The sequence below is a fragment of the Cervus canadensis genome, chromosome 9 (assembly GCF_019320065.1).
Source record: "Cervus canadensis isolate Bull #8, Minnesota chromosome 9, ASM1932006v1, whole genome shotgun sequence".
Classification (NCBI taxonomy): Eukaryota; Metazoa; Chordata; class Mammalia; order Artiodactyla; family Cervidae; genus Cervus; species Cervus canadensis.
The window spans coordinates 1842393-1854245 of NC_057394.1; the positions used below are offsets into that span (position 1 = coordinate 1842393).

The 11853-nt window shown below is 49.6% G+C and overlaps 1 long non-coding RNA gene across 1 annotated transcript in view; it reads left to right on the forward strand.

The window, feature by feature from the left end:
• LOC122447464 overlaps positions 1-3898 on the forward strand; it is a 9189-nt gene extending 5291 nt beyond the window's left edge. Inside the window, exons 2-3 of the long non-coding RNA XR_006271244.1 lie at positions 852-932; positions 2953-3898. This is a non-coding gene — a long non-coding RNA (uncharacterized LOC122447464). The remainder of the gene's footprint in view (positions 1-851; positions 933-2952) is intronic.
• Positions 3899-11853: the final 7955 nt, after the last annotated feature.

The following is an 11853-nucleotide window of genomic DNA, read 5'->3' on the forward strand; positions in this document are numbered from 1 at the left end:
TTTTTTCCAGTTGAAATACAGTTGACATACAATATCATGTTAGTTTCAAGTGTGCTGCATAGAGGCTTGACATTTGCATATGTTATGATCGTCAGGATAAGTCTATTAACCATCTGTCCCTAAACAGTCATTACAGTATTATTATGCATATTCTTTACCTTGTTTATTACAGCCCCAAGGCTTAATTACCTTATAACCGGAGGTTTGCACTTCTCAATCCCCTTCAACTATTTTGCCAACTCCCCTCCCCTCTGGCAATCCCTCCTTCACTCTCTGTATCGATGAGACTGTCTTCATTTTGTTATGTTTGCTTTGTTTTTTTTTAGGTTCGACATGTAAATGAGATCATACAATATTTATCTTTTCTCCATCTGACTTATTTCACTTAGCACAATACCATTATAGTGCCTGCCTTCTTATCCAGTGTGTATTAAGCCACTGTATTGAGCTATGATCATGAACGTTTTCTCGTTCCCTCCTCTTTCTTACATGAAGTCTAGCACACGGGAGGGATTTCACTTCCCTTCTTTTAACATAACAGCATACACTGTAAAGCTCTCTAGGTCCGTTTGTAGGAAGCTTCCTCATTGTCTGTCTTTTTTACAGCTGCATGGTTATCCACTGTGTGGACATCATGTAGGTGATTCAACCACCCTTCTATGCATGGGCATTCAGCCTCTTTCCAACATTTTGCAAACAGTGCTGAGATGGGTAACTGATGCACATGTATTTTCATATTGTCAGAAGGAGTCCTTCAGGACAGATAGCAACTGTGGAGAGAGAAAAACACTGTGGAATTAAACCACAGTTGTGCAGCAAATCTTGATCACTGTGCTTACTTTTTCCTGCAGACGAGGACAAAGAAATACTTTATCAGATTAAAAGCTTAGCGGCTCTGGAAAGAATCATTGAAAGTCTCCGGAAATCTTTAGGTAAAGGGAACCAGGGGCCACCTTGGCTATAGATGAGTGTGGAGGATCGGTCCTTGAGCTGGGGCTGTCCCCCCTGGTGAGAAGGGAGGTACCTCATCCACTCCAGGGACCCGTGTGAGCCGTGAGCAGCTCTGGACAAGCAAGTGACTCTATCCTGGGGGACCCTGTAAGCCCCACTCACGAGTCTACAGTCCAGGAGTCACCGGGCCGCTAGCAGGCTTCCCGCACTTCTCAGCTGAACTGAACTGAGCAAGGCCGAGCCTCTTTCCCAGGAGTGATGCGGAGGAGGGCTTCACACACACCCCTCCCCAAGCCCGCCCTGTCCCCGGTGACCAGGCCCAGGAAGGCAGACACGCCCCTCTCCACAGGCACCTTCCCCTGGGGGCCGGCCTCCCGCCCCTCCTGGGCCGCAGCCTCCTCACTGCTGAAGTCACCCGCGCTGTCCCTCTCCGCTTCTGCCTCCGGCCCCACTCTTGTCCCTGGAACTCTCCAGAACACCTCCGAGCCTCTCCCAGGACGGCCTCGGGCCTCCTGGCCTCTCTGAGTCAGACCTGGCCACCACGCTGAAGGTTCCAGGCAACTCCTGCAGCATCACACGCGCCACGCACCCACCCGCATTCAACCTCATCTCCCGTGGACCGAGCCCGTGCCCCGCGCCAGGCGCTGGGCTCAGCTCCCGGGATTATCTGCCCCCTCCCCACCCACACGCAGAAGGGCTTCCCCGCTGGCTCGGCTCTAAGAATCAGCCTGCAAAGCAGGAGACGCAGGAGACGTGGGTTCAATCCCTGAGTCGGAGAGATCCCCTGGAGGAGGGCATGGCCACCCACTCCAGTATTCTTGCCTGGGCAATGTCATGAACAGAGGAGCCGTGTGGGCTACAGTCCACAGGACCACAAACAGTCAGACACGCCTGAAGAGACGGAGCCCGCGCCCGCACACACACACACACACACACACACACACACACACACACAGCCCCACCGGGAACTGCTGGGTGGTGACGTGTACTATGGCTGCTCTTCCAGGGCCTTACTGTCCTCCGGCAGCAAGACTGCCGTCCTGTCCTTGGCTCAGCGCCCACGAGGACAGGGTCTAGGCTCAGCACTGCGACCTCCCAGGGGTTCAGGGTGAGGCAGGGCCTTCCCTCCTTGGACTTTATCAAATTAAAAGCCGCTGGAGGCCAGAGCTGGTCCCGAGGCTCCTCCCAGACCTCGGCCAAGGCCTCTTATTCCCCCAAAGTTGCTGGTTCTCCATCCGATCCTCGCTCTCTGACAACCTCCCCTAAATCCACGTTTCCCGCTTTCCCTCCAAACAAACATGCCCCATAATCTGGGGCTCTGTCCCGCATCTGTGACACCCTCTGAGGCCGACAGGGCTGGTGCCCAGCCCAGCACTGGAAACTCGGAAGGCCCGGGCCGCCTCTGTCCCCCTCCCGGGACCTGCTCTTCCCCTGTCTCTTTCCAGCCATCTGGTTCCTCTGGGGAAACTGAGCGGGACCCTGCCCTTCCCTGAGGGCCTGGCCCAGCTGCCAGCCCTCGGGCCTTGTCTGCAGCTAAGAATGCAGGATTTGAAGCTCCCTGACCTGGGTCAAATCCCCTTTGGGCACCCAGTGACTTGGGTGACCTTGGGGTGACTTTGGGCAATAGACAGCACACAGGAAGCCTCAGCATCTTTGTCCTCCAAGTGGGTTCTTCAGGGCAGCTGCCTCCTTGGTGGGGCAGGGGGCTGAGGGGGCTGATGCTGGCTGAGCGTTTAGCCCAGGGTCTGACACGTACCCGCTCGACTGGACCAGTGGGAGGGCCGCACCGCTGGCGACCCCAGGAAGGCATCTGTCCTGGGTCAGGGACCACAGGCGAGGGGATCCAGCACCGCCCTGCAGCCCTCTGCCCCATCAATGAACCGGGAGCCCTATCTCTCGGCCCGGGCTCTCCTGGGTGAGTGAGCCATAGGGGGCGGGTCTGAAATGCAGGCTCACAGGAATACCTAGAATTTCTCAAGAAAATCTCCTCTTTCCAAACAGGGAGCTCACTCATGAAAAGAAGAAAGAAGTATAAACATTTGTTCAGGGGAGGCAAATATCGCAAGCGGAGAGAGAGCCTCTACTGAAAAACCAGGACTGCCCGAGGGACTGCCCACTCCCCTCCACCGCTAGGAAGGAAGAAGGAGTAGAGTTACTAACCATTCTGTATAAAGAAGAACCGTTTATTCAAGGAGTGCCAAATAAAATGAACCTATTTAAATATTAAGTTAGAGGCAATGTGGTTTTTTTTTCCTTAAACAAAAAAAGAAATGAAAATCTAATTGAGCCTGAAATATAGGAGCGTCCAAAGCTTCTATTGCCTACCAGGAGGAGCTTTGGAAAAAAAACGTAACCTCAGAGACTGTGCCACCATCAGTTTCCTCCAGAGGAGCAGAACCTGCAAGATGGGAGTATAAACGTAGAAAGATCGTAAAAGAGTCATGAAGCGTTGGATCACGTGATCGTGGAGGCTGACAAGTCCCCAGAGCTGCATCCAGGAGAGACGACGGTGTGGTTTTAGTCTGAGACTGAAGCCTGACAGCCTGGAGACCCAGGAAGAGCCCATGTGTCAGTTCAAGTCCAAAGGCAGGAAAAGGCTGGTATCCTGGTTGGAAGGCCATCTGGCGGGAGGAGTCCTCTCCTACTCTGGAGAGGATCAGATTTCTGTTCTATCTGGGCCTTCTGCTGTTCAGACCAGGCCCTCCCACTTCATCCAGAAACAACCTCATAGAAACACCCAGGATAATGTTTGACCAAGTGTCTGGGCACCCCAAGGCCCAGTCAAGCTAACGCATGAAATTAACATTCACATCTGTCCATGAAGACCAGAACCTATGACGTCCTGACAACCAGCCCTTCCACGCCCCGCTCCTGCCCAGCATCATGCAATCCATGAAGACCAGAATCTATGAAGTCCTGACAACCAGCCCTTCCATGCCCCCCTCCTGCCCAGCATCATGCAAGGGGCACGGCCGGGTATACAATGTGTGCACCCCATGGCCTCGTGAAGGATCAGAAAACACACTCTGGGTTTCTGTGACGATGAACCCACGTTCCAGGGAGCCGTGTGGTTTGACCCTCACGGGGGGCCGAGCCGATACCGCACCTCCCCGGGGCCAGCTGGTTCACGGCCACGTCCAACCCGAAGGGTGCCTAACTGTTTTGAATCTGATCCCTGAGTGAAACCAAGATCCCTACAGAGAGGAAAGCTTTCAGGTCCCGAATGACCCAAGTCCACGTAAATTTCACTGCATTGGAACTCTGTTTTATCAGAATGCAGGTGGCTGTGGCACAGAGACCGAACACGCTCCAGGAGCCGGCGACCCTCGAGACAGTAAGGCTTGTCACCACCACGGCTTCAGCTGCAGAGGTCTTGTCCCACCAGTGTTTTCTGGGAGATGGTGAAAATTTTTTCTCAGCAGCTGTCAACACGTCTTCAGTGGTTTTTTGTCCAAATAGGTTTTGGTTGTGGGCAAGATCAGCACTGTGAGGTGAGCAGGCTGGAAAGGGAGATTGCCGCATTTCTCCAGGAAGGCAGGTTTGGGGAAAGTTTATGAAGCTTGTCTTAAAAACAGCCACGGAGAGAGAACTTCTGGTCCAAGGTGCAGACTTGGCAGCAGACTGATGTTGGTTCTAAAACACCACTTTCAAAGGCAGCTGGAGACAGAATCATTGATGTTTTCGAACTGTGGTGCTGGAGAAGACTCTTGAGAGTCCCATGGAGAGTAAGGAGATCAAACCAGTCCATCCTAAGGGAAATCAGCCCTGAATATTCTTTGGAAGAACTGATGCTGAAGCTGAAGCTCCATACTTTGGTCACCTGATACAAAGAGCCAACTCATTGGAAAAGACCCTGATGCTGGGAAAGATTGAGGGCAGGAGGAGACGGGGGCAACAGAGGATGAGTTGTTTGGATGGCATCAGCGACTCATGGACATGAGCTTGAGCAAACTCCAGGAGGTGGCGAAGGACAGGGGAAGCCTGGCATGCTGCAGTCCATGGGGTCGCAGAGCTGGACATGACTTAGCGACTGAACAACAACAGAGATAGAATCAAACTAAACCATCTTATTTGTGATTTGCTGGCTGTATGCTTTTCTCAGTCAGACAAGACCCTTACCCCCTCTTTCCCAGATGTCATCAAGATGACTGTAAAACGGAGGACTGGGGGACTGGAGTCAGAGAACAAGGCCTTAATCCAACCCTGAGTTCTCAGACGAGGAAGCTGAGGCAGAGAGAGGTCCCAAGACTCGCTGGTCACCAAGTAAGTCGGTGGCCAAGCAGGAAGCAAAGAGCTCTGATTTCCAGCCTCTCTCGTTTCCACAGCCCCATTCTGCAGCCCCCTGATAATAAATGGACACTTCACAGACATTACTTCTGCTTCTGTTTCCCACGTGACTCCCGTATCAGCTTACTCGGATTGCCACCCCAGCATCGGATGGTGGGGCGGCCTACACAGCAGCAGTGTTCTGTCTCCCAGCCTGGCGTCTGGACGTCCCAGGTCAGGGGCAGCACTGGTTCCTTCTGAGGCCGCTCTCTGGCCTGCAGATGGCCGTCTTCTCCCTGCGTCCTCCCATGGTCTTTCCCCCGTATGTGTCCAAACCTGTTAGAATGGATTAGAGCCCACCCTAATGATTACTCCTTTAAGACCCCATCTTCAGATACAGTCACATTCTGAGTTCCTGGGTGTTAGGGCTTCAGCATGTGAACTTCGAGGGGACACAGCTCTGCCCAGAACCCCCCATTTGTGGCATATTCTGAGGTTTGTGCACTGTCTGCAGGCACAGAGTGCCATCCAGCCCTCATCACAGCGTCTGGGAGGGAGAAGTCACACTGACTCAGAGACATTAAGTGACTTTCCCATTGTCACAGCATCAAACGGCCCGCGGTGGACCCCACACGCCAGCAGGCCTTCTAATCTGGAGGCCAGGGTCTTCTCACTAAATGTTTTGAAATCACGCCCATCACTGTTTGCCCATCAGGACATATTGATATAATCACTTTCCTCAGCACTGCTGCCCCCAGGTAGGGAAGATATTATAAAGCCCCTTTCATGACCTTCTGCAGATGAAACTCAAGTTTGACCTCGACCTTCCCCGGTCCACCTCTGAACCTTATGTTGTCTTTATTGTTCAGTCGCTAAGTCATGTCCAGCTTTCTGTGACCCATGGACTGCAGTATGCCAGGCTTCCCGTCCTTCACTGTCTCCCAAAGTTTGCTCACACTCATGTCCATCGAGTTGGTGATGCCATCCAGCCATCTCATCCTCTGTCACTCACTTCTCTTTTTTTTTTTTTTTTCATTTATTTATATTAGTTGGAGGCTAATTACTTTACAATACTGTAGTGGTTTTTGCCATACATTGACATGAATCAGCCATGGATTTACATGTGTTCCCCACCTGAACCCCCCTCCCACCTCCCTCCCCATCCAAACCCTCTGAGTCATCCCAGTGCACCAGCCCCGAGCACTTGTCTCATGCATCAAACCTGGACTGGCGATCTGTTTCACAATTGATAATATACATGTTTCAATGCTATTCTCTCAGATCATCCCACCCTCGCCTTCTCCCACAGAGTCCAAAAGTCTGTTCTATACATCTGTGTCTCTTTTTCTGTCTTGCATATAGGGTTATCGTTACCATCTTTCTAAATTCCATATATATGTGTTAGTATACTGTATTGGTCTTTATCTTTCTGGCTTACTTCACTCTGTATAATGGGCTCCAGTTTCATCCATCTCATTAGAACTGATTCAAATGAATTATTTTTAATGGCTGAGTAATATTCCATGGTGTATATGTACCACAGCTCCCTTATCCATTCATCTGCTGATGGGCATCTAGGTTGCTTCCATGTCCTGGCTATTATAAACAGTGCTGCGAAGAACACTGGGGAGCACGTGTCTCTTTCAGATCTGGTTTCCTCAGTGTGTATGCCCAGAAGTGGGATTGCTGGGTCATATGGCAGTTCTATTTCCAGTTTTTTAAGGAATCTCCACACTGTTCTCCATAGTGGCTGTACTAGTTTGCATTCCCACCAGCAGTGTAAGAGGGTTCCCTTTTCTCCACACCCTCTCCAGCATTTATTGCTTGTAGACTTTTGGATAGCAGCCATCCTGACTGGTGTGAAATGGTACCTCATTTTGGTTTTGATTTGCATGTCTCTAATAATGTCACTCATTTCTCTTGCACTCAGTCTTTCCCAGCATCAGGGTCTTTTCCAATGACTCTGCTTTTTGCATCAAGTGGCCAAAGTATTGGAGCTTCAACTTCAGCATCAATCCTAATCCTTTTAACATCTCTCAGTACAGCAGTTTTAGGATCCTGCAAGTGCCATGATTTAATATTTTGACCACACAAAACTGTCCCCAATCTAAGTGACAATATCCACAACAGCTGAGACAGCACATTGGGCCCCCAGCACAGAGTTGAGCTCCCGTTCCCTGGAGATCTGCTGTCCAACAGCGTAAATACACTCAACGTACAGAGTTGTACACTTAAAAGGGGTTAAGCTGGTAAATTCAATGCTATGGTTTTTCTAACACAATAAAAAAAAAAAAAAACAATACCTTAAAGTGTATAGCCACAGCTGCACTGTGAAGAAAGTGAAAAGAGCGTCCACAGAATAAAAAAAATGTTTTGTGATCACATATCTGATAAGTGACTTGTATCTAAAACATAAAAAGATCTATTTGTTGCTCACTCCATCGCTTAGTCACATCCGACTCCGCGACCCCGTGGACTGCAGCACATCAGGCTTTCCTGTCCATCACCGACTCCCAGAGCATATTCAAACTCATGTCCGCTGAGTCAGTGCTGCCGGCCATCCATCTCATCCCTTCTCCTCTTGCCTTCAATCTTTTCCAGCATCAGGGTCTTTTCCAATGTGTTGACTTCTCGTATCAGGTGACCAAAGACTGGAGCTTCAGCTTCAGCATCAATCCTTCCAGTAAATTTTCAGGACTGATCTCCTTTAGGATTGACTGGTGGGATCTCCTTGCAGTCCAAGAGACTCTCAAGAGTCTTCTCTAACACCACAGTTCAAAAGCATCAATTCTGCGGCGATCAGTTTTCTTTAGGGTCCAACTCTCACATCCATACATGACCACTGGAAAAACCATAGCCTTGACTAGATGGACCTTTGTTGGCAAAGTAAAGTCTTTGCTTTTTAGCATGCTGCTTTTTAGATCTATTTGTGGGGAGGGATAAATTAGGAGATTGGGATTAACATATATACAGTACCATATTTAAAACAGATAACCAACAAAGACCTACTTATGGCACAAGAAACTCTGCTCAATATTCTATAATAACTGAAGTGGGAAAATAATTTTAAAAAGAGTGGATGTGTGTGTATGTGTAACTGAATCACTTTGCAGTACACCTGAACTGATGGCATTGTTAATCAGCTGTGCGCCAACATAAAACAAAGATTAAAAGATAAATAAAAGATCTATTACAACTCAATAATAGAAAGACAAGTGACCCGAAAAAAATGGACAAAACCTCTGAACACACAGTTTTCCAAAGAAAACAGGCCTTCAGTCAAGCCTAGTACTCAGAGGGATGGTTAGACTTCCCTCAGTAGGAAAAAAACCTCAACTAGTCATGCTGACTTATTGTTACATGATATATTAGCTTCCAGCTTGCCAGAGCTGACCAACAGACACGAAATACAGGGTACATAAATGTAATTTAAAATTTTCCACTAGCCACACTAAAAATAAATAAAAATAAACCTTGATATCAACTTGAATAATGTTTTTTATTTAACCCAATGTAACCAAAATATTTCCACCTACAATGCGGGACACCGGGGTTCGATCCCTGGGTCAGGAAGATCCCCTGGAGGAGAACATGGTACCCCACTCCAGGACTCTTGCCTGAAGAATCCCCACAGACAGAGGAGCCTGGTGGGCTACAGTCCATGGGGTCACAACGTGTCAGACACGCTGAGCGACTAAGCACAGCACAGCACATACAAAACATAAGTCTGACATGCACTCAATGGTAAAAACTACCGGTAAGATATTTCATATTCTTCTATTCTTACCAAGTTTTTACAGCATGCACTTAACCGTTACAGCGCATCTCAACTGGAGCATTCGGTTTCCACTGGGAATACCTGGTCTGTATTTAGGTTTCAGAATAAGAAAGAAAAGAAAAGAATGTAAGTTGCTCAGTCATGTCCGACTCTTTGCGACCCCGTGGACTCTAGCATACCGGGCTCCTCCTTCCATGGGATTCTCCAGGCAAGAATACTAGAGTGGGTTGCCATTTCCTTCTCCAGGGGATCATTTCAGAATATTTACAGTTAAAACAGAAGCCACTCGTCCCCAAGTTGTTTTCAGGCTGTTTAAAAATATTTAACATTTTTTCCAATCACAGAATCAAGTTTAAGATTTTAAATTCAAATTGACAATACCAAAGGCTTTGACTGTGTGGATCACAATAAACTGTGGAAAATTCTGAAAGAGATGGGAATACCAGACCACCTGACCTGACTCTTGAGACACCTATATGCAGGTCAGGAAGCAACAATTAGAACTGGACATGGAACAACAGACTGTTTCCAAATAGGAAGAGGAGTACGTCAAGGCTGTGTATTGTCACCCTGCTTATTTAACTTCTATGCAGAGTACATCATGAGAAACGCTGGGCTGGAAGAAGCACAAGCTGGAATCAAGATTGCCGGGAGAAATATCAATAACCTCAGATATGCAGATGACACCACCCTTATGGCAGAAAGTGAAGAAGAACTAAAGAGCCTCTTCATGAAAGTGAAAGAGGAGAGTGAAAAAATTGGCTTAAAGCTCAACATTCAGAAAACTGAGATCATGGCATCTGGTCCCATCACTTCATGGCAAATAGATGGGGCAATAGTGGAAACAGTGTCAGACTTTATTTTTTGGGGGCTGCAAAATCACTGCAGATGGTGATTGCAGCCATGAAATTAAAAGATGCTTACTCCTGGGAAGGAAAGTTATGACCAACCTAGATAGCATATTAAAAAGCAGAGACATTACTTTGCCAACCAAGGTTCGTCTAGTCAAGGCTATGGTTTTTCCAGTGGTCATGTATGGATGTGAGAGTTGGACTGTAAAGAAAGCTGAGTGCCGAAGAATTGATGCTTTTGAACTGTGGCGTTCGAGAAGACTCTTGAGAGTCCCTTGGACTGCAAGGAGATCCAACCAGTCCATCCTAAAGGACATCAGTCCTGGGTGTTCATTGGAAGGACTGATGCTGAAGCTGAAACTCCAGTACTTTGACCACCTGATGCGGAGAGCTGACTCATTGGAAAAGACCCTGATGCTGGGAGGGATTGGGGGCAGGAGGAGAAGGGGACGACAGAGGATGAGATGGTTGGACGGCATCACCGACTCGATGGACATGAGTTTGAGTAAACTCCGGGAGTTGGTGATGGACAGGGAGGCCTGGTGTGCTGCGATTCATGTGGTCGCAAAGAGTCGGACACGACTGAGCGACTGAACTGAACTGATGAAGATTAAGTACTGTTGAACGTTTTTAAGTCTGTGCCATTTGGATCTTAAGTTCAATGAAAAGGTACTGGCTGGCAGTGCTGTTAGCTTTGCACGTTGAGAAGATCTAGGAGAAGTGAAGAAGCCATCAGGCTGGTTTAAGCAAGAGACTGATTGTAGATAAAGAAGCAGCGGTGGGGAGTGGGGGGTGGGGAAGGAGAAGGACCTGGCCCCTGCAGGCACCGCTGGGCGCAGGGCCACCAGGACCTGTGTGGGGATGCAAGCCGGAGGGGAAAGTGCTGACCCAGTGCTGGGTGTGAGCCAAGGCAGAGACATGGGGGTCCTCTGAGAAGAGAGGCAGAGAGCCCAGCCAGGGTGGGGGGTGAGTAGGGGTAGCACGTGTGGGGCACCCCAAGCATCTCAGCTGGGGCCAAGCAGAGACACCTGGCAGATTGCCAAACGCAGCCGCAAACTGGATTTAAACCCCAACTGGGGTCAGGGTGGGAGAGGTGAATTTAGGAACCATCTTCCTGGTCTTCCCTGGTGGTAAAGAATTCTGCCTGCAGTGCAGGAGACTCTGGTTCAATCCCTGGGTCAGGAAGATCCCTAGAGGAGGGAATGACAACCCACTCCAGTATCCTTGCCTGGAGAATTCCATGGACAGAGGAGCCTGGAGGGCAATAGCCTGCAGAGTGGCAAAGAGCTGGACACGACTGAGCGACCAACACTTTCACTTTTACTTCAGAAGGGCACAGGATGCGATGACATCCCAGGAAGAGAGCAGGGAGAGCAATGGATGACCCAGGACCCAGGACTGGGATCCTTGAACATCTGGAGGTGCGACGGAGAGCTGGGGAGTCCCTGAAGCCAGGTGGTCAGGGCCAACCTGCCGAGCGTCCGTGGAGGAAGAGTAGGATGGAGGGTTGATCACGGGCTTGGCGACAGGAAGGTCTGTGCTGTCACGGGGTGGGGGGGGGGCGCGGCATGCCGGGGGCTGACGCCCGGCTGGAACACTCGGAGGAGGGAACACGGGGCTTCTCTGACGTTGGACCCGGTTCGCAGCAGCTGAGAGGGTACACCTAGTGAAGCGCTGCCGTCCCAGGGCAGAGCGTCCCGGCTCACCCGTAGACCGTGTTGCCCCAGGTAGCAGGGCTGGAGCAACGCCGACCACGCGCTTATGGGATACTTCCACTTCCTGTCGGCCAACCGCCTGTCCACGGCCTTTGCCGGCTTCCTTTTGCTGTTCATCTTTCTCTTGTGGACTCTGTGTGTGCTGAATACCAATGCTTTGTCGAATGACTTGCAAACTCTTTCCTTCTGTCTGCTGCTTACCTTTCACTTTGTGTCTGGTGACTTTTGTCAAAATGAAGTTATCGATTATAATGTAGTCATGTGTGTTCTTCTTTGTAGGTAGCTTTGTGGG